Here is a 23,886-nt window from a genome sequence, read left to right as displayed (position 1 = left end):
TCGGCAGGGCCGTGCTCCTCTGGGAGCCAGAGGAGAATCCCTCCTTGCCCTTTCCAGCCTCGGTGGTGGCCCGCTGAGCTCGGCGTTTCTCAGCATGTGACTGCGTCACTTCACTTTCGGCCTCTGCTGTCACAGGGCCATCTTCTCTCTGCAAATCTTATCAGGACCCCAGTCATTAAGGGCTCACTCCTCAGTACGACTGTGTTCAACTAGTTACATCCGCAACCACCCCATTTCCAAATAAGGTCACATTCTGAGGTATGGAGAGTTAGGATTTCAACATCTCCTCCTGGGAGGACCCAGTTCAGCTCATAACAATGGATACACACAACGTGGTCTGTCCATACAAGGGAATACTATTCAGTCAGAAAGGCGAATAAAACACCAACACCTGCGATGACACACAAAGCCCGAAAACATGATGCTGAGTTAAAGAAGCTGGACACACAAGGTCCTGTGGTGTGGGATTGCATTTATGTGAAATACCCAGAACAGGTGAATCCAGACAGAGTAGATTTTGGGGGCTGGAGGGAAGGAAAGAATGAGGATGGACTGCTGATGGGTCTGGAGTTTATTTTTGGAGTGATGGAAGTGCTCAGGAATTTAATAGTGAGAAGGGTTGTACAACATTGTGAATACACTAAAAACTAGTGGGTTGTGCACTTTAAAAGGGTGAATTTATGGTATGTCAATTATATCTCAGCAGGGGAAAAAAAGACTGTTAAGGGGTTAAAAAACAAGTTACAGACTAGGAGAGAATATTTGCAAACCACTTATTTAGCAAAGGACTTGTATTTAGAATATATATAAAAAAAGAACACTCAAAAATCCATTGGGAAAAAAACCGAATTGGAAAATGGGCAAAAGAAACAAAAAGACATTTCACTGAAAAAGATAAACAGATGGCAAATAAGCATATGAGGAGAGTTTGACAATATTAGTCACTGGAGAAATGCAATTAAAACCACCATGAAATGTCACTACACACCTACCAGGATGGCTAAAATAAAACAGTGACAACTCCCAGTGCTGGCGAGGATGTGGAGAAACTGGATCCTGCACACGCTGCTGGCAGAAAGGTAAAACAGGCCAGCCACTCTGGAAAATGGTTTGATGGTCTCTCACAAAACCAAATATGCACTTACCATACAACCCAGAAATTACTCTTGGGCATCTGCCCAGAAATGAAAACTTACATGCACACAAAAACCTGTGCATGATTGTTCGACTGTTTGTAGCAGCTTTATCCATAATAGCCCCAGACTGGAAACAAACCCAGTACCCTTCAACAAACCCGTTACATCCACCACCATGAATGCTACTTAGCAATAAAAAGGAACAAACCATTGATACACATAATAACTTTTATGAATCTCAAAGGAATTATGCTGAGTGGAGAAAAAAAGCCAATCTCCAAAGGTTACATGCGATAGGATTCCAGTTATAGAACATTCTTTAAATGATAAAATGATAGGGAAGGACAACAGATCAGTGGTTTCCCAGGGGCAAGAATGGAGATGGGGTGTGTGTCGCCATAAAGGGGCGGCATAAGGGGCATCTTTGTGGTGGTGGTGCAGTTCTGTGTCTTGATTGTGGTGATGGGTACCCAGACCTACACGTGAGATAAAATCACACAAAACTGCACACAAACCCCCACATAAGCGGTGAAGCTGAGTTCTGCAGCTTTGTACAAATGTCAATTTCCTGGGTAGGCGACTGGACTATGTAATTATCCATGTTACCATTGAGGAAAACTGGATGTAGTCCCTGGGACCTCCCGGTATATATATATTTTTGCAACTTCTTGAGAATCTACAGTGTGTTCAAAATAAAAAGCATTTTCAAAGTAGATCACTTATTTATCTAGTTAAGTACTGCCTGGGCACTAACGGGTCGGAACAGAGCCCAGCCGTGAACAAGCCGTGTGGCCAGCCCCATTATGGCGGCTCATCAGCCGCGCAGAGACCCCAGGGTGAAACCAAACGAAGCATCAAATGTTCCGTGGAAGGCTGCATCCCTTTAAGATTCTGTTTATTTTCTAAAAGCTAGAAAACCAGGAGTTGGTATTTATTGTTACGATATATTATTAATGATGTTTATCTCTGGGGTAGTAGTATTACAGGTGGTTTTTATCTTTCTTTTTTGTTGTTGTTGTTTCTTTCCTGTATTTTCCCTTCTTCCCCCACAGTAAATCTGAATGCATTGTTTTTATAAGAAGAAAAAAATAAGTTACAGCGTCAGTCTTCTTTGGTTGAAAGCCACAGAAAGTAACTCAAACGAATCTAAGCAAAAGCGAGTCCTGGCAAGGATGTTGGGGGTTGAGGCAAAGAGTGAGACTTGCCCCCCCAACATCCATTCTCTCTCTCTCTCTTCCTTCCTAACAGAAGCCTGGCTTTAGCCAGGGTGGGAACCGTGTCCACTTACACTGCCCCTCCCAGCTTCCCTTAAAACTCGGGGTGGCTGTGTGACATTGTTATAGGGCAGACCAGTTATAAATGGAAGTCCACTGGGTAAGATATTTTTTTTAAGTGGCTGACTGTGCCGGCAATGCCCTTTTGTCCCTCCTGCCTCCTCATTCCTCCTGCACGGAATATGAACGTGATGTGATGGCTGGTGCTACAGCAGCAGTCATGGCATTATGTGACCTTGAGGATGGAAGGCATTCGCTGAGGCTGGTCGGAGCAGAAAGACAGGAAGAGTCTGGGACAGTAGTGACTCTGTGGAGCCCCAGACCAGACCAGCTGCCTATCTGATATTTAAGCCACTCTTTTTCCACAGCCTGCAAACTCCTCCCTGAGCAATTCTGGGCTCACAGGACCCACAAGAAGCTGGAGAGCCAGGCTTGAAAACAGGCCAGAATGAAGGCAACTCAAGAGTTAAGAAGCAAGAACCACACCCACAAGGTTATGGGAGACATCCTCACCCACATGTGAGGATCCTCCTTCTTGAGGGAGTAGCTGGGTTCGTAAACAGTCACCTGTGGGTGAAAGCAAACCACATCCTTTCCTGGAAGCCAAGCTATAGGCTGGGAAAAGGAGAAAAACACCTAAGTCTATACACTTGCCTTTTAAAAGTCCCTCTTTGGAGATTCTGCTTGTCTCAAATAAAACATGAGTTATAAATAGATGTGCCCACATGTCTCCATCACGAGAGACTTCCCCACCATGCTGAATAGTAAACTTTGAGGGGCTGCTTGCGCCCACACACCCACCAGATAAGCGTTGCCCCCTCAGATGCCCAGGAGAACCTGCCTCCAGCAGAGAGCTGGAAGGACCACGGGCTCCGACTAAATATGGCATCCTATGGTGTTCCCTAAGGAAGAAGAGGAGTATTAGCAAAGCCCTTAGGAGCTCTAGAAATTCCATCCCGTTGTAACTGTCAAAAATCTAAGTGTCCCCAACCCCACAGGGGGCGGGGCCCTCATTTTGGCACATCCTAAGACCAAAGAAGGTCCCATAAGGGCACGGAAAAGAACCCCACTCATTTTGTAGCCTCTTTGTTCTTTTGCTCCAGCTTCGGTTTCCAGAAGAAGCGTCCAGCTGGGTCTGGCTTGGGTCATGTGACCCCCTGTGGCTCCGGGAGGGTGGACGCCTGACTCTAAACCCCACCCACCGCCACTGAACTGTCTCCAGTGGGAAAGAGACAGGTGATTCCTCAAGCAAAATGAGAGGGAATGGGTACCTGGGAAATACACCTTTTCTTAACTTTTAAAGAGATAAAAATTAGATGTTCAAAAGACAAAGTAATCTAAAACTTTCACTTAAAACTTTTTAAAAGAGAAAACCGAAGTTCCAGGGAAGTGAGGTGAATCTCAGATGGCGTGTCTGTGCTTTACGTGTTCAGGTTTCTCTGCCCAGGTGAATCCTGTGCTGAAATCAACCTGAACAATGCTGTGATTCTCTCGGGCCGCACAAAGATGAGTGAAGGGGTCCCTGGTGTTGACAAGTGCTCCGTCCAGAGAGGGAGCAAGAGATATAAGCGACAAACCATAAAGTGATTGGTAAGACCTGTTAAAGGTACCTGGCAAAAGCACCACAGGAGAACAGAGAAATGGGCTTGTTAATTTTGACCCTCAAGATTAGAGAAGGCTTCCTGGAGGAGGTGACCCTTGAGTAGAGGATAAGGATGAAGACCGAGACTTGGACCAAAGGATAGGGAGTTCTGAATGTCATGCTGGATTTTCCTGTGGAAAATGGAGTGTCTCTGAAGGTTTTTGAGCAGAGGGATAGAATACGGTCTTATCTCAGCAGGAGGGTAGAGATTAGATTGCCCCAGCGGGAGAGGTTAAAGGTCAGGAGACCAGTAAGAATGTGGTTGCAGTAATTCGGATGAGCCACGATAAGGGGCTGTTTTAGAGTCCAGGGAAGCTGTGGTAATGATGAGAAACCACATTCCAGGGAGCAAGACTGGGCAAGTCTTGATGAATAATTGGACATCCAGGGGGGTCAAATGGAAGATAATGCAAGATTTCTGTCTTGGGTGATCTGGTGAATAGCGATGCTATTAACCAATCTTGGGAACTCGGGAGCAGTGTGAAGGGGAAGATGATGAGGTTGATTAGGGTCAGGTAGGGTTTAAGATGTGTTAGAGACACCCCAGCAGAACTCCTCTACAGGGAGCTGGAAATTCGAGTCGAAAACTCCAGAAGAAAACTTTGGCAGTCATTACCTTGAGCACTGAAGTATGGGCTGCCTTTTGTTTGGTGGCTTTTAGGATCCTTAGCGGGCATGTGTGACGTTTATAGTTACAAAAGAGAATATGCTGTGTTTAAGGAGTGCTGACACAGGAGCCAGGCAGGGATCTGGGACATCGGGAGGATCACAGACGGGATGGCAGAACTGGCGTCAGTTCAGTTCTGGGCAGATCGACACGGTTACTGAGCACGTCCTCTGCCAGGCTCTGGGGGCACTGCGACACACAGGACAGTGACCGGGACAGATGTAGCCCCCATCCTCAGAGAGCCCCGAGGAGCGGGACAGTACCAGGAGAGGAGAGATAACATCTGTCCCCCACGAAAGACAGATTCTAGAAGCCACGGAACCCGACGTCTGGCTGGGCAAAAATGCTAAAGTCTTGTAAACCCTAGGACAAGAAAGGGCAAGCGGATGGTCTTTAGGGGGCCACCTGGATCCATAGAGACCATTCATACTGGAGGAAGCTCATCTCCCTTCCTGGGAGGAGAGACGAAAGAGACGGTGTGTCTGGGGTTGGCCAGACAGTTAGCAGAGGTCCTCAGGAGGCTCCCATGGGTGGGCTCGACAAATACCAGCTGAGGTGAGTCAAGCGAGACAGATTCAGAAGAGGCCAAAGGACCAAACGCAAAGGTTTGATTAATGGGTTGATGTCAAGCAAGAGAAAGGTCTTGAGACCCACAGTTCTCATGGCTCTGTCCTGTTTATCATTTTTCGTAAAAAAAAAAAAAAAAACTAGGGAAATAGATACCAGCTCAGGATAAAGAAGAACTTAAGCAATCTGAAAAAAGAAATGGGAGACCCTTGGTGGTGGGAGCAGCCCCCGTGACCACCCTCCATGAACGTGAAGTCCCGGATGAAGGGCACAGTGACGTCCTTTCCAAACCGAGCGTCCCCCAGAGCCGCCCGCCCCACCGGCCACCGCGGTGCACTCAACACATCTGCAGGTGCGTCCACCATCTGAAGGGAGGCACCCACCTCCTGTGGGAGGCGCAGGGTCTTTGCAGTCATCTGCAGCCGCCAGCGTCCAAATGTGTGCACTGGAGACAAGGTGCTCACCCCGCCCTCCCTCAGCCTCAGGTACTGCATCTGGAGAAGGCAGACAACACCCCCCTCATTGTTTTGAGGGTTCAGTAAGGACCGTTGTGTCCTTCAAGTGCCCGGATCCGCCATCTGTTCGAGCCAAGTACTCTGTGACAGGCTGGGTATCCAGCAGAGGGGCCACAAACAGACGATTAAAATGGGCAAATAATGACAGAGAGGGAGAGACCTGGGGAAAAGGGGAGCTGGGTCAGAACACACCTCTCTGAGCTTAAAAAAAAAATCATCTGTGCAGAGCCTTTCAAGCATGGCACCCAGTAGGTATCTAATAAAGGATGGTCCCTTCCCTGCACCAGCTATGCTCTAAATGGTGTGTGATTCTGCCCCAGCTGCTGTAAGAAAGCGCCACAGGCCAGGTGGCTTAAACCACAGAAATCTATCTTCTACCCAGTTCCGGCGGCTGGAAGCCCGAGGTCAGGTCCGGCAGAGCCTGTTTCTGGTGAGAGCTTTCGCCCTGGCCTGCAGACGGCCAGCTCCTTGCCATGGACCTTACGTGACAGAGAGAAGCCCTCTAATAAGGACACTCATCGGACGGGATCAAGGCCCACCCTCAGTGAACTTCAGTGACTTCCTCGGAGGCCCCATGTCCAGATGCAGCCACGCTGAGGGGCCAGGTTCAACAGATGAATCTCAGAGAGACACAGGCATCCATCCATCCCCAGTGGACGGCTGACCTCACAATGCCCAAAATGATCTCCACGGCAGGTGAGCAAGCGGCCACTCCCGGCCTCCTTCACCGGGGCCCCTCCCTCGTCTTTCCAGCTGGTGAACTTGGTGGTGTGTTATGGCTTCCCCTCAACATTTCCCCAAGGGCCAATGGCAGCCAGATCCTCATGCCTCAGACCTGCCCCTTCACCCCCGCCGGCCCCCAAATTCACAACAGTTGAACTCAGGACCTCAACTGCTCACCCCAGACCTGGACACACTTCTTGAAGTGTGAACCATTCAAGAACCCCATGACCTGTCAGTGATGCTGATAACCATAACATCTACCACTTACTAACGTAGGATCATAATATCGAACATTGATCAACAGTTGGCTATGTGCTGTGCTAGGGATGTTCTGTGTATTCACCCATTTATTACTCACCCAACCCTGAGAGGTGGGTCCTGTGACTCATCCCCTTCCAGGGAGCCCATGCACCGACCCACCAGGTCACATGGGAAGGTCATGCGGGATTTGAACCCAGGCCATCAGGCCTCGATGCACCCAGGGAAGTAGCTCTGCCCCGCCCATCCGTCCAGCCGAGGAGTGGGGCAGTGAAAGGTCTGCCCTCCCCAACCTCAGTTTGTCTTGAAGTGTTAAGAAAATTCTAATAATTTAGCTAGTTAATTCAAAATATTATTTTTATGCTAAACACGCCTCTGTCATGGATTAGAATGCAAAATGCATGAGCATTTTTAAGATAAAGCTGGATGCTTCAGGAATTTTAGCAAGGCAAGCCCTGTGTTGTCCCTCGGGGTAGTGGGGGTCGGTGAGCCGGGGAGCCCTGGCTCTCTGCTCCCTGCTCCCAGCATCAGCTGCCCAACCCGCCTCAGGACTCTGGTCCACACTGCCCTCACCTGCCCCCCCACCCCTCACCCGCCTGGACCACCCCCATTCCTCCCCAGCACCCTCCCCTCTTTCCACCACCTCCAGCACCCGTTCCTAAATCACATGGGCCTGTTCTTTTTCTTCTCCTGCGTGGTTTCCAATCTTTTCAATAAAATCAGTGATTCTTTGCAGACAAGAGCCGGGCTGTTGCTTCTCCACATGACCTCGGGCCACATCTCCCACGTGGTGCACACCCCGGGGACACTTGCTTATTATTTTGGGGGTGGCTATTTCCTCAAAAGTCGGGGCCATTGCTGCAGAAGAGCTTATGCGCGTTCTGAGTGACACAAAGTTCCAGAAATTCTAGCTTTGATCAGCTAAGACTAGTTTGAACCAGTGATAAGGGGAAACTGTAGGGAAGTCTGTACAGACGCGGAGAGGGTTTGTCTCCAAATCACTGCGTGTGCTTCCTGCCCACCCGCTCTCCTCTCCAGAGCTCCTATCTATCCCTTAGATCTCGCCTCCCAGATGAGGTCACAGCCCTCTTCGATCTGCCCCTGAGCACCAGGAAGCTCTCCTCTGAGCACTTACTCATAGTTTACAGGGATATGGGTGAGGCTTGCTCACTGTTTTCTTTGCCTTGGATCTATGTCCCCAGCACTTAGCAGGCTGCTTGCCACACAGTAGGCAATCCATTAATTATTGCAGGTCGCATATTGAATGCTCCCCTGTTCTGGCCGATCAACACAACCCTCCTGCCCGAGTCCACCCCAACTGTCCTGCAAGAGGATGGCTCAGGGAGGGGTGCTTGCCTCACACTCCCCACGTGGCCAGGAAACTGGGGCACAGGCCAGTTCTGGCAATCACCGTCAGGGAGGAGCCAATGCGGTTTGCAGCTGCGGCCTCGTTCAATCCCCAGCCTGCACTGCCATCTCCAGGATCATCGAAGGGGCGGCGGACTTGGCCAGCAAACACAAAATCACCCTCCTAATAGGGGCTTTCAATCCAAGAAAGGTCGGGGCACTTGAGAAACATTCACTCATCATTACACTCTCTTTGGGGGGTGAGCAGTTGTTCAAAGCTACAGGGACAGAAGCCAGAAGCCCCAACATCCACCGCCCATCCCCTCCACTATGAGCTGGTGAGACCACAGGGCCAAGACAGGGAGTAGTACCCTAGACCTTGTCAAATGCCGCTTCCCAGGCAGTGGACTGGGGTGGAGCCTGAGAGTGTGTATTTCTAGCAAACCCCAGATGCTGTTGGTCTTATGCTACTGTGGATCCTCGATATTCAAAATGCGGTCCCAGGACCAGCAGCATCCGCCTCCGCATCACCTGGAAGATTTTCGCTACTCAAAATGCAGCCCCAGGGTGCCTGGGTGGCTCAGTCGTTAAGCGTCTGCCTTCGGCTCAGGTCATGATCCCAGGGTCCTGGGATCGAGCCCCACATTGGGCTCCCTGCTCAGCAGGAGGCCTGCTTCTCCCTCTCCCACTCCCCCTGTTTGTGTTCCCTCTCTCGCTGTGTCTCTCTCTGTCAAATAAATAAATAAAATCTTAAAAAAAAATGCAGCCCTGTTTTGGCAGCACCCGCATCACTGGGATCTCGGGATCTCGTTAAAAACAGAGTCTGGGCCCCACCCCAGACTTCCTGGATCAGAATCTGCATTTGAACCAGTCCCCCGGGTGAGTCACAGACACAGTGTGAGATGCTCTGTTCTAGAATGTGGCCCTTGAGCCCATCCACACGTTGAAACAAACCATCAGGGCTTTAAAAAAATACTGATGTGGGAATTCCTAGAGACCCTAATTTAATCTCTATTGGGTGCAACCTGCCTATCAGGGCACTTGCGAACCTTCTCCTGTTATTCCAACATAAAGCAAAGTTTGAAGGCTTTGCTTTATATTAGAATATTTTCTCAATATTTTATTTTAAAATAAGGTCATATTCTGGTTTCTAGATATGTTCACCATTGCTGGGGTATTGTAAATTTTAGGCCCTTCTTTGTCTATCTTGTATGTTAACCAATATTTATCTAGGTTCCTGTTATCTTTTGATATTGTTTATAAGGTTTTCTGTAATACATGTTGAATTATGTTTGTTGAGCTGTCATTAAAAAAAAACAAAATATCGGGCGCCTGGGTGGCTCAGTTGTTAAGCGTCTGCCTTCGGCTCAGGTCATGGTCCCAGGGTCCTGGGATCGAGCCCCGCATCAGGCTCCCTGCTCCACGGGAAGCCTGCTTCTCCCTCTCCCACTCCCCCTGCTTCTGTTCCTGCTCTCGCTATCTCTCTCTCTGTCAAATAAATAAAATCTTTAAAAAAAATTATTAAAAAAAATATCTTCTATTCAATTTTACTAATTTTTTCTTAATATTTATTGGCATTTGTTTTATCCAAGGAAGACATATAAATGTCCAACCAGCACATGAAAAGATACTCAACATCATTAATCATTAGGGAAATGCAAATCAAAATACAGTGAGATACCACCTCGCATCTACAAGGATGGATATTTTTTAAAATGGAAACTAGGAAGTGCTAGCAAGGATGTCCAGAAACTGGAACCCTCCGTACATTGCCGTTGGAAATGTAGAAAGGTGTGGCCACTGTGCAAAACAGCCTGGCAGTTTCTCAGAAAGTTGAAATGGAATTTCCGTGTGACCCAGCAGTTGGCAGTCCCAGCTGTATACTCGGAAGAATTGCACACAGGGCCTCAAATACTTGTAGGTACATGTTCGCAGCAGCATTATTCTTAAGAGCCAAAAGGAAGACACAGCCCAAGTGTTCATCAGCAGATGCACATTAAGCAAAATGTGGTCTATCCATACAATGGAATACTATTCGGCTACCAAGAGGAATGACGTGTTGACTCACGCCAGAACATGGATGAGCCCTGAAAACGTGATGTTCAGTGAAAGGAGCCAGCCAGACACAAAGAATACTGTATGATTCCATTTACAGAAGTATCTAGAATAGGCAGGTCCGAGGAGACAGACGTGTGTGTGTTCGTACGTCTCTGCAAGAAGCCATGAGCTCCCAGAACCGCACCGCGGCTCGCTTGGACGTCCTCTAGGCCTACTCCGAAGTGAGTCGGGGTCCTTCATAACCTTGATTTTGTCAAGAAAATTTCTGGTGTCTTCCAGTTCTCAAAGAGAGAAAATCATTCATACAGACTTTGCACATTTTTTTTTTAGTTTATTCCTGGGTGTCTTCCCCTTTATTTTGTATGGTAAAAGGGATCTTTTCTTCCATTGTACTTTCTGGGGAGCTGCTACTTGTATATAGGAATATTACTGATTTTTAAAAAAAAAAATGCATCCATCGTATGGTAATTTTCCAGTTGTTGTCTTGGGTTTCTAGGTATGGCTCATGGCTTGCCCAAAAGTTTTAGGTGAGTTCCTTCTTCCAGTCTTTCCCAAGCTATGTGCAGTGAAGGACCAGCCTTTGGACCTCTTCCCAGTGTGTTTTGTAAAACAGATGACAAGTCCACGGGATCCACTCTCGGATGTCATTAGAATGTCAAATTCCTAAAGAAGTTCCTAAACGTGTATTTCTGTATACTTTCTGGTCACAGACATGTACACAGTTGGCAGGCCAGGAAAGGTCCACAGCCTCACTCTGCGTATCACTGCTTTAGCCCAGTTCTCTAACAGGGTGAGATGCTCGCTCTCTGTGCCCAGGTACCAAATTCTCTTCCCTACTGCAAAGTCCTCAGCAGTGATGATGCAAAGTACAGGAACCTGGATCAGTAAGTTCCTTAGTACCTGGTGTGTGTGTAACAGACTTTTTATGTCTAAAACCAGAAAAAAAGGAGGAAGAAAGGACAATATTCCAGGGATAGATATACAGAGAATATCAATGTTGAAAGATACACATAGGGGCGCCTGGGTAGCGCAGTTGGTTGGGCGACTGCCTTTGGCTCAGGTCGTAATCCTGGAGTCCCAGGATCGAGTCCTGCATCGGGCTCCCTGCTGGGGGGGGGGGGGGGGAGAAAGATATATGTAGATACAGATATTGATACAGATTTTCTCCAAATTTGGAGGATTGGGAAGGAGCAGGAGGAAGTTTAGCCAAAACTAGAGTTTTAAAATTCTGAACAAATTACAATTTGGTGGGAAGAGAAAGCTGTTTTTAAAAATAGGTCTTCTGTGAAGATGCCTCGCCTTACTCTTGCTTCGTGGGACAAGAGGCTTTAATGGCCTAATCGCTCCTGCTGCAGGAGAACTGTCCCCATGTCTGGGATCCCGTGGCTACACGTGCCCACCCACCCCCCTCCCCACGTCTTACGAGATCCTCAAGGCGCCCTCAGGACGAGCTGCGTCTGGGACTCCAGAAGCTGCAACACTCTGCTGTCAGGGGGACGGATCACATGAAGTACGGAGGCTGGGGGTGTCTTCCTGGCAGATCCTCAGGGTCCACGCCCAGCTGGGCTTCCCCACCCTGTCGGCCAGCAGCGAGAGACCACTTGTGAGCACCGTGCTGTGTGCTCTTCATTCTAAACTCCACTGCTGGTGCCATTAAGGAAGGACGTGCTACCAAAGGGTGTGGCCAGCCTGTCCCCACCTGTCCTCTAAGAGATGAGCTGTGATTAAACACACATTTTAATAAGGACTCCTCACCAGGTACCAGTGGGACTCCACAGCTGACTAAAGTCTGGCACGTACCACCTCTTCAGCCCATGGCAAGCTTGTGTGAACCCGGCGTTGAATCCACCGACTCCTTCCACAGGACTTACCGAGCGCTTCCAGTGGGTAAGGCCGGCGTGGGTGCGGCTCTTGGAAGCGGGCAAGGCACGGTAAACCATCAAATGAGGCTCTGAAGCCAATGAGACAGGATCACGAAACAGACGGGCTGCGTGCGACTTCAGGAGGGCATCGTTCTCCGGGGAGACATCTCAGCCAAAACTAGGTCCTGCAGACCCGGACCCTGAAGCCCCCTTCCGTGTGGCCGGAGCAGAGGCCGTGGGATGGATGCGGGAGAGAGGGCCCAGCTCCAGGTCCCACTCTGCTCTGCCACCTTGGCCCCGTCACTTCACCTTACACATCATGTTCTCCATCTGTAAAAAAAAAAAAAAAAAAGCTAAGATCACCTGTAGTGATTTTATTTTATTTATTATTTTTAAAGATTTTATTTATTTGAGAGAGAGAGAATGAGAGAGAGCACATGAGAGGGGGGAGGGTGAGAGGGAGAAGCAGACTCCCCGCCGAGCAGGGAGCCCGATGCGGGACTCGATCCCGGGACTCCAGGATCACGACCCGAGCCGAAGGCAGACGCTCAACCGACTGAGCCCCCCAGGCGCCCACCTGTAGTGATTTTAAAACATGGCTCCCAAAATCATGGACACCCCCTCCCCACCCCCCCAGCCCACCCAGAAGTGGATCCGTGTCCCCTGTCCTTGAATCTGGGCAGGTTTCGGATTGCTCCACCCAACAAAGTACGATGGAAGCGAGACTACGTGACTTTTGAGGCTACGTCCTAGAAGGCCGTGTGGTTTCTGCCTGGTTCTCTTGGCGGGCAGCCTGTCCACATGAGAAGTCCGGCTACCCTGAGGCCACGGAGCTGAAGGAGCCACAGGTGGGCACGCCCAAGGCAGCCCTCCCTGAGCTCCCAGCTGCCAGCCACACGAACCAGCCGCCGGGGGCAGCCAGCCCCCTCCAGCCTTCAGATGCCTGCACTCCGACCCACACCAGATGGTACCCACGTGAGACCCCGGGTGAGAACCGCCTAGCTGAGCCCTACCAAACTGCGGGCCAACAAAATGATTGCTTTACACTAGCAAGTCTGAGGGTACTTCCTGTAGTTCTCGTAACAGGAGCACCCACCTCTCTGCCTTCGTTTCTTTTTTTTTTTTAAGATTTTATTTATTTATTTGACAGAGAGACACAGCGAGAGAGGGAACACAAGCAGGGGGAGTGGGAGAGGGAGAAGCAGGCTTCCTGCTGAGCAGGGAGCCCGATGCGGGGCTTGATCCCAGGACCCCGGGATCATGACCTGAGCCAAAGGCAGACGCTAAACGACTGAGCCACCCAGGTGCCCCTCTGCCCTTATTTCTTAAACCTCTCCCTCACTCACAAGCTCCTACTGCCTGGTCTCGTCCTGCTCCTCAGACACACCAAAATGGTTCTGTCCTCAGGGCTTCTTGCACTAGCTGTCCTCTCTCTCCCGAAAAATCCTCCTTTCCATCCTCCACCCCACCCCCAATCTTCCATGGAAATCTCCTTATCTTGCAGGTCTCAGCTCAAGCCACCAGCACTCAGAGAGTCCCTCAGGCGCACCCAATCTAGCTTAGATCCCGGGTCCCCAGCAGCCTTATGGTTCTTCCAGCACTTCCACCAACTGACATTTTGCTGCTGGTGTTTATTGACTATGCCCTCTGCCAGAATATAAAGCCCAGGAGAGTCTTTTCCTGTTGCGATCACCTGTGCATCCCCTGGTCTTGCATAATGTCTAGCAGAAAATAAGCATGGATCTGTGTCTGTTGAATGAATGAATCCACGAGAAGGAAACAGCTGTGTGCAGAGGGAACGGCAAGGAGCAGTGGGGATGGTGTGTTCTAGGTAAGAAAGGCGGCTAGTTGAGGCTGGAGGGGTTCGGGATGATGTGAGCAGGGATGAGACAGGTGGGGTAGAACACAGAAAGGATATCGTTGGGCAGAACTGGGGGTGATGTTGAGTGGGGAGGATGTAGTAAAACATACACCACACACCATTTGCCATTTTAACCATTCTTCAGTGCCGGGTTCAGGGCATGAAGCCACGGCCACCACCATGCGTCTCCAGAACTTTTTCATCTTCCCAAACTGAGACTCCGTCCCCATCAAAGAATTCCCACCCCCTGGGCACCTCTATTCCAAATGAACGTGCCTATGTTCGTGGACTCCTGCAGTAGTCGTCCTTCCGTCTCTGGCTTCTGTCACTCAGCCTTATGTCCCCTAGGTTCACCTATCCCTTAGCTTGGGTCAGAACTGTCCTTTTTTATTATGATGAAATACACCTAACAGAATTTCCTTCCTTGCTTTCCAAGGCTGAGCAGCATCCCACTGCGTGTAAACACCACATTTTGTTCAAAATGCATGGGGGCGCGGGGCTGCTGTGTTTAAAGGCTCTCCGGGGCGGCCACGTGGGCCACGGAGGGCAGCCGGGGCAGGTCCAGGGCTCACCTGCCCGACCTGCCAACGGTGGCCCCTTCACAGGCGAGGCCCCGGCTCAGGGCACCCGGGCGGCCTGCCGTGGGACGCAGCCCAGGAAGGACGGGGCAGGGCCTGGCAAGGCTGCAGCCGCGGAACGCAGCTCTTCCCGGCCGCCGCCCTCCCCCTCCCGGCCACACGTCCCCGCCCCGGGCAGAGACGCGCCCCGGCCGCCAGTGCGCTTGCGCAGGAAGAGCCGCGCGGAAGGCGCGGGGCGCATGCGCGGGAGGCTCCGCTCCCCGGGAGTCAATCCGCCATCCGGGGTTTGGGCCCCGCCGGCAGCTCTGTTTATAAACACACCACACGGCCACCAGCGAGGGGAAACCCTAAAGGTAGTGGGGTCAGAGGCTAGAGGTCAGCAGGGATGCCAGCGGGGAGTTTGATCCCTTCGCCGTCCCCGGCTGCTGGTTACACGGTGTGGCCGGCTGGGCCGCCTTCCCTCCGTCGGGGGCTGCCGGGCGCGCCACGTGGTGCGCACGTGGTCCGGTCCCAGCGCTGCGCCTCCCTTCCCCCCACGGCGCCAGAGGCCCGCAGCGCCCCCTGGCGGCGGTCCCGGGCGCCTCACCGCACGTCGCGCCTGCGCACAACGCGTCACGACGCACCTTCCGGCCTGCGCGCGAGCGGGGCGTGGGTCGGTTACGTCCTCGCGACCACTGCGAGTCCGCCGCTCCCGGGGTCCCGGCGGGGTGGCGGGGCGGGGCCGGCGCGCCCAAGGTCACACGCGCCCCGCCGGGGAGGCCCTGGGGCCCGCGGCGGGCGGGGGCGGGGCCTCCTGCGCCCACGTGGCGCCGGGGGCGGAGCGCTCGGTCGCGCCGCCGTCCGCCGGCCCGACTGTGTTCTCGCGCGGCGGCCCTGCGGGGGCTCGCGGGCTGCCCCGTGCGCGGCTCGTGGGGGCGGCCCCGCCGCCGGCGGGCGGGAGTGCGGAGGGGCGTGTGCGGCTTCTCCGGTCGCCTGCCGGGCGCCCGCTGAGCCCTGGGCTGGGCTGCCCCCGCCCCCCGCCCCCCGCCCCCGAGTTTGTACCACGGGGACGCGAAACGACCGAGGAGCCTGACCGACACGTGAAAGCAGACGTCCCCGACTTTTTTTTTTTTTTTTTCCCTTTTTGCCACTTTCCTCGTCAAGGCTCCCAGGGGCCTTGCCGCTGCCGGTGGCCCTGTTAAAATCAGTTTTCCTCCGGAGTTCGCCCACCTCAGCATCGTCTGCCAAATGCCTACTGTGTGCCGGTCGCTGCTCGGGGCTCTAAGGCGCCTCTGAACCTGGTTAGGGTGTCGGGGGAGCCAGGGAGTCCCCCCCCCCGATCAGGCCGCCGGGACCCTGTGGGTGCGTAAGTTTAGTCTGAGTGTCGCCGACAGCAAGCATGGGCAGCACAGCGACGAGAAGGAATGATGAACCGCAGCCTTGCTCCTGAATCTTAGAGCCCAGGGGTGCGCGGAGGAGGCCTCTGCCCGCTTTCGCTGGGCTGCTGTACCCCGGCCAAGCTGCAGTTCACGGTCTCCCCGCGACCTGGCAAGTCGAGTCGCCTGCCAACCTGCTATTTCCCCAACGAACACCAGAAAGTGTCATCTGTGATATGAGCCTGGTTGATGATACGTTAGCAAGTAAGACAGAAACGAAGCCAGAAAGACCTCAGAATTTCATCATGATGTGAGCAACTCCTTTGCCAAATTCGATCGTGCTTTACAAATACAGTTTTTCCTCAAGGTTTTATGGCCTTTACAATGTAAAGGCTGCAGACTTAAGTCTAACTACATTGTTAATTTTCTCTATTACTTTCTTTTTTTTTTTTTTAAGGTTTTATTTATTTGCGAGAGAGAGAGAATGAGAGACAGAGAGCATGAGAGGGAGGAGGGTCAGAGGGAGAAGCAGACTCCCTGCCGAGCAGGGAGCCCGATGCGGGACTCGATCCCGGGACTCCAGGACCATGACCTGAGCCGAAGGCAGTCGCCCAACCAACTGAGCCACCCAGGCGCCCAATATAATTCCACTTTTTAAAAAAAATTTTATTTACGTATTTGACAGAGAGAGGCAGAGAGCACAAGCAGGGGGCGTGGCAGGCAGAGGGAGAGGGAGGGCAGACTCCCCGCTGAGCAGGGAGCCCAATGTGGGGCTCGATCCCAGGACTCCAGGATCATGACCTGAGCCGAAGGCAGTCGCCCAACCAACTGAGCCACCCAGGCGCCCTTCTCTATTACTTTCTTAAGTCTAGATTGGGGGTTCGGTCAGATGGCAAATATTTTAGGCTCTGCCAGACACGTATAATCTCTGTCGCATATTCTTTGTTTTGTCTACCCCTCTTTTCAACCTCCAAGCTCTGAACTATGGAATTTTCAGATCCCCACAATATAAATATTCCTCTGATGGCCAATTTCAGGCTACCAACGTGGAGTGTCTAAGTGCAGGGTTGAGAATGCGATTTCCAGCATACAGATCCAATAGATGTAAATAACCTCAAGAGCATAGGTCATGGTAGGATAATTGGGAAGTAATGTGTTTTGAGACCTTGTTGTCAATAGTGCTGATTTTGCTGTAAGTTTATATAATTTAATTTTTGATAATATCTGTTTAACAGCAGGCCCACAGAATTCCTGAAAATTTAACATTTGGTTCTCATGAGCCAGCTCCAGCTTGGCACTGGTCTTACCTCTAAGTGGAGATGGGGGTGGGTAGGTTAGGCTTCTGGGTTGGTGGTCAATGTTCAGTTTCTTCACCTGGGTTCCACTTAGGCACACCCCAAGGGGACCCCCAGTGAGTCAACAGCCTGTATCATTCCCCCACTTCTGAGTGTGGGCCAGACCAGTCACGTGCTTCTAACCAATAATAGAATTTGGTGAGAGGAGTAGGATGTCCCTCCCTTGACGATATCATGTCATATGTGAAGGATGATGGATGTCACGCCCATCATGCTCATGTTCCTGGGGTGACTGGAGACAGACTCTCCTGCTGGCCTTGCAGGAGCAAACAGCCAAGTGAAGAGCCCCTGGATATGACCATGTGGCAGGAGACTGTGGGCAGCCTCCGGGACCTGAGGGTGGCCTCCAGCCAGCAGCCAGGAAGAAGCTGGGGCCCTCGGTCATGCAGTCACAAGGATATGCATCTGCTGGCGACCCGAATGAGCTTGAAAGGGTCGCACCTCCAGAAGAGAACAAAGCTCAGTCTGTACCTGGATTATAGATAGCCCCATGAGACCCTGCAAAAGCCAAGCCCTGGCTCCTACCCCACAGAAGTGGAAGTAAGTGCATTTTTTAAGTTCCCAAATTTGTGGTCATTTGTTAAACTGCAGCAGAAAGTGAGCACATCATTATTCGTGAGATTTGTGCCCCTTTCTTTGTGTTACATTTCTCAATTTTAAAAGGTTGCGGGGAGGAAATGTACACATTACACAATAAAAATAGCAGGAAAGAACTGTACGCACGTGTTGGCCAGAATGCTCTTGGACAGTGTGACTCTGAGGAAACTCACGGTGGGTTTCCATTTGGGGTTTTTTTCCTTCCCCCTAATGACTCACTGTCCTCACTGCATGGCCTGTCCACACTGAAGTGGGCATGAGGTCAAGAGCTAGGCTCGTTTTCACCTCTGTGCTAGAGCTCTCTGCCTGCCTGTGTGTCTCAACACGTCCCCATGTGCCCCACCTTTAAAGCGTAGATGACTGTAGTACCTGCCTCGGGTCACAGCTGGACAGGATTTGGTGAGGCAGACGTTCAGTGGACCGTGTTCTGTGGCCTTCACCCATTATGGAGCCGTCACGGGGCAGGGGGCCAACCCCAGCTCTGCACCCAGGGGGGTCTATACTGTGCACGGTGAGTGATTCAGGAATCTAAGCTGGTCACTGCCGACCACTCTCTGAGCCATCGGAGAGAGGTCAGGCCTCCGGTTGGTGGGAGTTTCCGGGAAAGGGTTCGTCCCTTCTGAGATGCGGCTGTGAGAAGAGAGGCCACGGGAGGGGGGGTGAGCTGTGTGGCCATGGGGCTTCCAGCCTGCCGCAGGAAGACAGCAGAGCTGGCCTCACTGTCAGCTGAGGGAGCTGGAGCCGTGGGGTCGGGCCACCCCGAAATTCCACCTACATCCAGAGCCCAGCCGTGTGGACTGACACTTCGGCGTTGTTTAGACCATCTTGAGTTTTCTGGCACTTGACGGCTGAACTTGTGTCCTCATTAGGTCGTGGCATAAAGCTGTACCCTGGGGAGGGGGGGGCATGAGGGACAGCAGGCGATGGATGTTGGATTCTGTGTCCGCAGCTCCACCGGAGTTGGGCACGGCGGGCGTGGCCCTCTGGCCACCATTTCAATGTGGCTAAAGCCGTAGGAGGCTTTCTGTGTGCTGGCTGCCGCCTGCCGGCACCTTGATCTTGTACTCCCAGCCTCCAGACTGTGAGAAGTCAGGGTCTGTTGTTTATAAGGGGCCTGGGCCGTGGTATGTTTGTTACAGCTGCCTGAGCTGACTAACATACTCCCCACTTCAACCAGTACGCTCCGTTGCCTCCGAAGTCTTGTCACGGAGCAGTTCGGTGCTGGGGCGAAATCACCAGTGGTCATGTCAGCATCGGGCCTCCCACAGAGGCAGAGCTGGAGGGGCTCTGCAAATGCTGAGCGCCTGACTTTGGAATTTGCACAGGATGCTGCCATCCTGCCTGGCCTCTTAAATGAAGGGAAGGGGTCTGGGCTCCGAGGAAGGGAAACGTCCCCGTTGCCCCTCACTCTAATGTGACTAGAACAACTCGCTGATGCCCCCATTCAGCCTCAGGGCAAATGCACCCAAGGAGCTTCAAGCTGGTGGGGCCACGGTTTTCGGTTTTCGTTTTCGGGCCTGGGCCTCCTGCCTCTTGCTTTGCTTCCTGCTTTAACTCCGCTCTGCCTTGCCCCCTCCCTCCCACTTCCCAAGCACTCCCTAGATTCTCTTGTGGTCGTAGGAGCCTTGTTCCCGATCAAGGCTTGTCTTCTGCTCCCGGCCACAGAAGCCTGGAGGCCTAGCCGCCTTGGCGCCTCCGTGGAGGAGCCCTCCCACACCCCCCTTCCCCAGGACCACACGTCCCCAGTGCTCTCCCCACTGATGCCTTTGCTTTTCTCTTGCCTGCGGGATCTCACGAAAGAGAACAGAGCCTCTGGGCCCCAGCTGGGCCCAAGCACTTTTCGAAGCCCGCTCTCTCCCCTTGCCAGCCAGACTCCAGGGCCCCCCCACCCCGGAGGAGAAAGCCCCTGCTAATCACACTGCCCAGGGTGCAGGCAGATGAATCTTCCCAGGCCGGCGCGGGTCACGAGGTTGGCCTGGCAGGGATGAAACTGAGCAGGCCCGAGGACCGGACTCCCAGCCGGCAGCCCCGTCTCTGCTTTATCGCCCGTTTTCTGCCAAACAAAGGCCCTGCCCACCCTGGGAGCTCGCGCTGCTGCTCTGTTGAAATCTCGAGGTGGTTCCCTATTAATCACTCCCTTTGGTGCCTCGGAGGCCAAAAAGAGTCAAACAAAACCTCTTTTCTAAGCAGGAAGAGCTTTGCAGAGTCCTGAGCAGAAGGATTCCCCCACCGCTCTCAAGTATAACACTAACAAGATGCTGGGGCCTCCCAGACTCACACAAACAAACAAGACTCGCTGCCTGGCTGCCGGAGGGGGATTTGGAATGTGACCAGGTCCCCCGTGTGCGCCAAAAGGCTCCATGCAGGAGGCAGGCCCAGTGAGCGAGCAGTCTCGCCTGCATGCAGCCTCCTCCCTATTGTGAAAACCAAGAAACACCCAATTAAATGATTTTTTTTTAAGTAGACACATACTAGGAAGATGGGAGGGGGAAAAAAATTCCATTTCTCTCCCTCCCCTGCCATAAGCTTGACTCTCAACTCCCATGTCTGTCTTTTCTTCTGATGTCGCCGTTCTGCATTAACCAATAACTAATACTGAATTATTCATTTTTCTATAAATATGAAGTTTGGCTTCTCTTTATAAACAGACACACCATGGCCAAACAGCAAACCATCATTCACCGAGACAAGTCTTCATTTCCCAGGGAGCAGGCCTCTTATCTGTGGGCCAGCATTTGGATTGTCCTGTTGCAGAGAGAAATGGCATTTTTGTCCAGATGCTGCAGCCCCTATCAGGCACGAGGAGCAACAGTCCTCGATTTTTATGCCTCTGAATGGAAGCACATTCTTTTTCATAAAAATTTAATTTAAAAATAGAAAGAAAGGGGAAAAAGCCGGCGCAACAAACACTGGAGTGCCATCCATTCACGTGAGGGCAGAAATCCATCCAAAACAAGTGCATCATATTAGCTTGGAAAATCAAATGAATAAAGAGACAACAATTCATTGGAAAGGCATCATCCTTGGCCCAGCAATATAGGGAGCGTACTTCAAAGTACAGAATTTGGCACACCTCAGACACAGCGGTCATCTTGTGAATCTAAAACAGGTTGGTACAGACGATAGGAAGGATGGGGTGGGGGGAGACACATAGGATCATCGCGCTGGGTGATCAATAGGGCGCTTCAACCCAAGAGGGCAGACACTCTCCTCACAAAAATAATAAACCTGAGAAACAGATTATGCAGCTTGATTTGTGGTTAGCAAGGCCTGCTCATTCCTTAAATGTTAATGGAATTAAATGACTGGAACGTATCCATGTTCGGAGTATGGATAGTCCAGCCTAGCACGCACTGGAATCAGATAGCTTGGGGGGGCGGGGGGGGGGGGCGGAAATCCTACCAGGGCAGTTAAAAAGTACTTCTGCAGCCTCGCTGTTGTGAGGTTTGTTTTTTTTTTTTAATTAAAAAAATGACACTCTTAATAGGAGAGTTGATTATGATAATGGCTCTCCAGTGCTTCCTAAGGATCCATCATACCAGTTAAGGGAGGAAATTTAAGGTACAGCAGGGGGCCAGCTCACTATTATTCCAGGAAGGGCTCAGGCACTTGATGGCTCATCTTTTTGAAAAATGCCACTAATAATTAGAGAGTTTTATGTTTCACTTTATGGTTTGTAGCACAAATCAATGCACAGGTTTCCCCCCACCTCCCCCCATACACACACAAATCGGCACATTTCTCCCACCCCATCCTCCTCGATACAGGCTTTTTTTGCCCCCCAGCCGAAGAAAAGACCAGAAGGCGGCCAAGCCTCTGACCTACCTTTGCAATGCGGCACAGAACACTGAGTAATGTGGGCACTTAGGTTTTCCACTCTCCACTTCCCCCATGAGAGTCCTTCCCAAGCACAGATTTATGGTGTTTTGCAAAAAGTCATTGATCGATGCATGCGTTCTGCAGTTATTTAAAATGATGTCAACTAAGAACTTTTAATAACATGGGGGAAATACCATGTAAAGTGAAGTGACGTGAAAAAGGCAAGACAGGAGACAAAGTGTGCATGTGCACGCTCAGGGAAATGCGCCCAACTATTGAAAGTAGTTAGTGGTGAGATTAGGCGTGTGACTAGTTTCTTTTTTGTAAGTATTTCCTGATTTTCTCCAATGAACATGTATTGCATTTCTAAGCAGGAGAAGTGTCATTTTTTACAATGAAATGTAACAGACACTGGAATGGCTCTCCAGGATTCTCCCCCCACCCCCCGCCCCGCCCCCACCATGCCACCTTTTTCCTGATGATTGATTTCTGTGGCCTGTTCAGGTCCCCTTAACTCCATTCTTGCTGTGCTGGTTTGTTGCTTGGTAACAATCATTTTTACCGATTGCTTGTTTCTCGTCGGCACTCGTTAATGATGCTGCATTGCAGCGCTCTCTGCTGCAAAATGATCTTCCGTCCGGGGCAATAAACAAGACCATCTAACCTCCTCAATTATCACACCTTCCACCTTACGAGGCATGAGTGCTGCTGCCAGCTTCCCAAAACATTGCCTTTCATCAATGTCCCAGCAAGAATAACACCTTGAAGATTCGAGGGTCCTAGTTTTTGCTTCTATGCCCAGGCGTGAAAATCCCTCCTTTTAACTCACCCCTGTTGTGCTGCTGGTTCTCAGTGCCTGTTCTTTGCCCTGTCGTGGCAGGTGCATTCTGGCTGCCTACCTAGCAGCTCCCTCCCAACCCGTCTCCTTTTCCTGCCCAGACAACCCCAGTTTTGTCCAGATACCCACTTCCTATCGGCTGCCGGAGAAGTGGGGCCCAGATCCTAAGAGAGGATCATGACTGAGCTAGGAAAAGCATGGTGGTGGGTCCCCCACCCCTTGCCAGGCCGTGGTTTGGGCACAGGTGTGGAGGGTAATTTTGGCCAACAAGACCTGAAGGGAAGTGGGCTGGAGTAGGCGAAAGGTGTCTTTGTTCCTAAAAAGGGATGCATGAAGCAAACCTGGTCTCCGGATCCTGGTTTGGGAAGACAGGGGGCCTAAGGCCCTGCAGCCACCTCGAAAGCACCAGAGTCAATACATCAAGGACATAAGAGCCACATGGTGGAGAGATCCTTGAGTCCTCGGTGGCACCACAGAGTCACTGAATTGACACATCCTAGGCCCACCCTTTCTCCTAAGTCCTTACACGTGAGGTCATAAATCCCCTCTGTGTCGGAGCCACGTGGGGTTGGGTTTTCTGTTATTTACAGTTAAAGCCTTCTAACTGAGCCAGTGCCAAAGCTAGACGTGTTTGCATGATGTGGATCTCCTGGTCACCGTCTACGGAGGTGGCTCACATGTCCTGGACTATCCAGCACACTCACAGTTTACACCGTGATCCTGGTACATTTTCAACAAGTGCCCCATTTTACTCTCCAAAGTGCCCCAGTTTTGGATGATCGATGATATGGTCATTGTTCTGGGTCGAGCTGTGTCCCTCAGATAGTCATATGTTGAAACCCTGCCCCTAGTACCTCTGAATGTGACCTTATTTGGAAATAGGGCTGTTGCAGATGTAATTCATTAAAATGAAACCATACGAGAGGAGGGTGGCCTCTGATCCAATATGACTGGGGTTCTTATAAAAGGTAAATTTGGAGACAGATCCTCCCCTAGCACCTGAAGAAGCACATGGCCCTGCACCTCCATCTCAGACTTCTGGCCTCCAAACTGTGAGACAACAGATCTCTGTAGATTAAGCCACTTGGTTTGGGGTACTTTGTTTCAGCAACCCCAGGACACTCATACAGTCATCCTACCTACAGGCTGTGTCTGAGGAGGAAGGAATCTCTTCCAGCTGCCACTGATCCGAGGTATCAGCACTTGAGAGGAGCCTTGAGGAAGGCTGGGACATCAACAGGCCGGGATAGTGTGTGGAGAGAGGGCCTGACACATGAGCCAAATTACAGGCAACTGTCAACTCATCCCGACCCAATGAGATGGGGACAAGGAAGAGTCCGACTCAAGGGCACTTGACACTCCTCTGAGGGGAGGAATCCTGCCATGAGGGTCAGAAGCAGAGTAGGTAGAGCATCCCATACTGTGTGGTCTTGA

At 51.4% G+C, this 23,886-nt stretch overlaps 1 protein-coding gene and 1 long non-coding RNA gene across 3 annotated transcripts in view; one reads left to right on the top strand and one right to left on the bottom strand.

Annotated features, from left to right (window-relative positions):
• Nucleotides 1-9,705: 9,705 nt before the first annotated feature.
• Nucleotides 9,706-15,347, bottom strand: LOC123844908 (uncharacterized). Of its 2 annotated transcripts, none has more exons than XR_006790864.3 (4): nt 15,112-15,347; nt 12,059-12,379; nt 11,611-11,763; nt 9,706-11,294 (listed from the first exon to the last, which is right to left on the bottom strand). It is a non-coding gene; the product is annotated as an uncharacterized LOC123844908 (long non-coding RNA). The 2 variants fall into 2 exon arrangements; XR_008506164.2 differs by having other exon boundaries at nt 9,706-11,291.
• Nucleotides 15,348-15,437: 90 nt separating this feature from the next.
• FOXK1 (forkhead box K1) overlaps nt 15,438-23,886 on the top strand; it is an 84,065-nt gene continuing 75,616 nt past the window's right edge. The window contains exon 1 of the mRNA XM_064593368.1: nt 15,438-17,738. The gene's annotated coding sequence lies outside the window, so the exon portion shown is untranslated. The remainder of the gene's footprint in view (nt 17,739-23,886) is intronic.

The sequence above is a fragment of the Mirounga angustirostris genome, unplaced genomic scaffold, assembly GCF_029215605.1.
Source record: "Mirounga angustirostris isolate CCGP_5_RB_7025 unplaced genomic scaffold, mMirAng1.0.hap1 SCAF_5, whole genome shotgun sequence".
Lineage (NCBI taxonomy): Eukaryota > Metazoa > Chordata > Mammalia > Carnivora > Phocidae > Mirounga > Mirounga angustirostris.
This window is presented reverse-complemented; position numbering and strand designations above follow the sequence as displayed.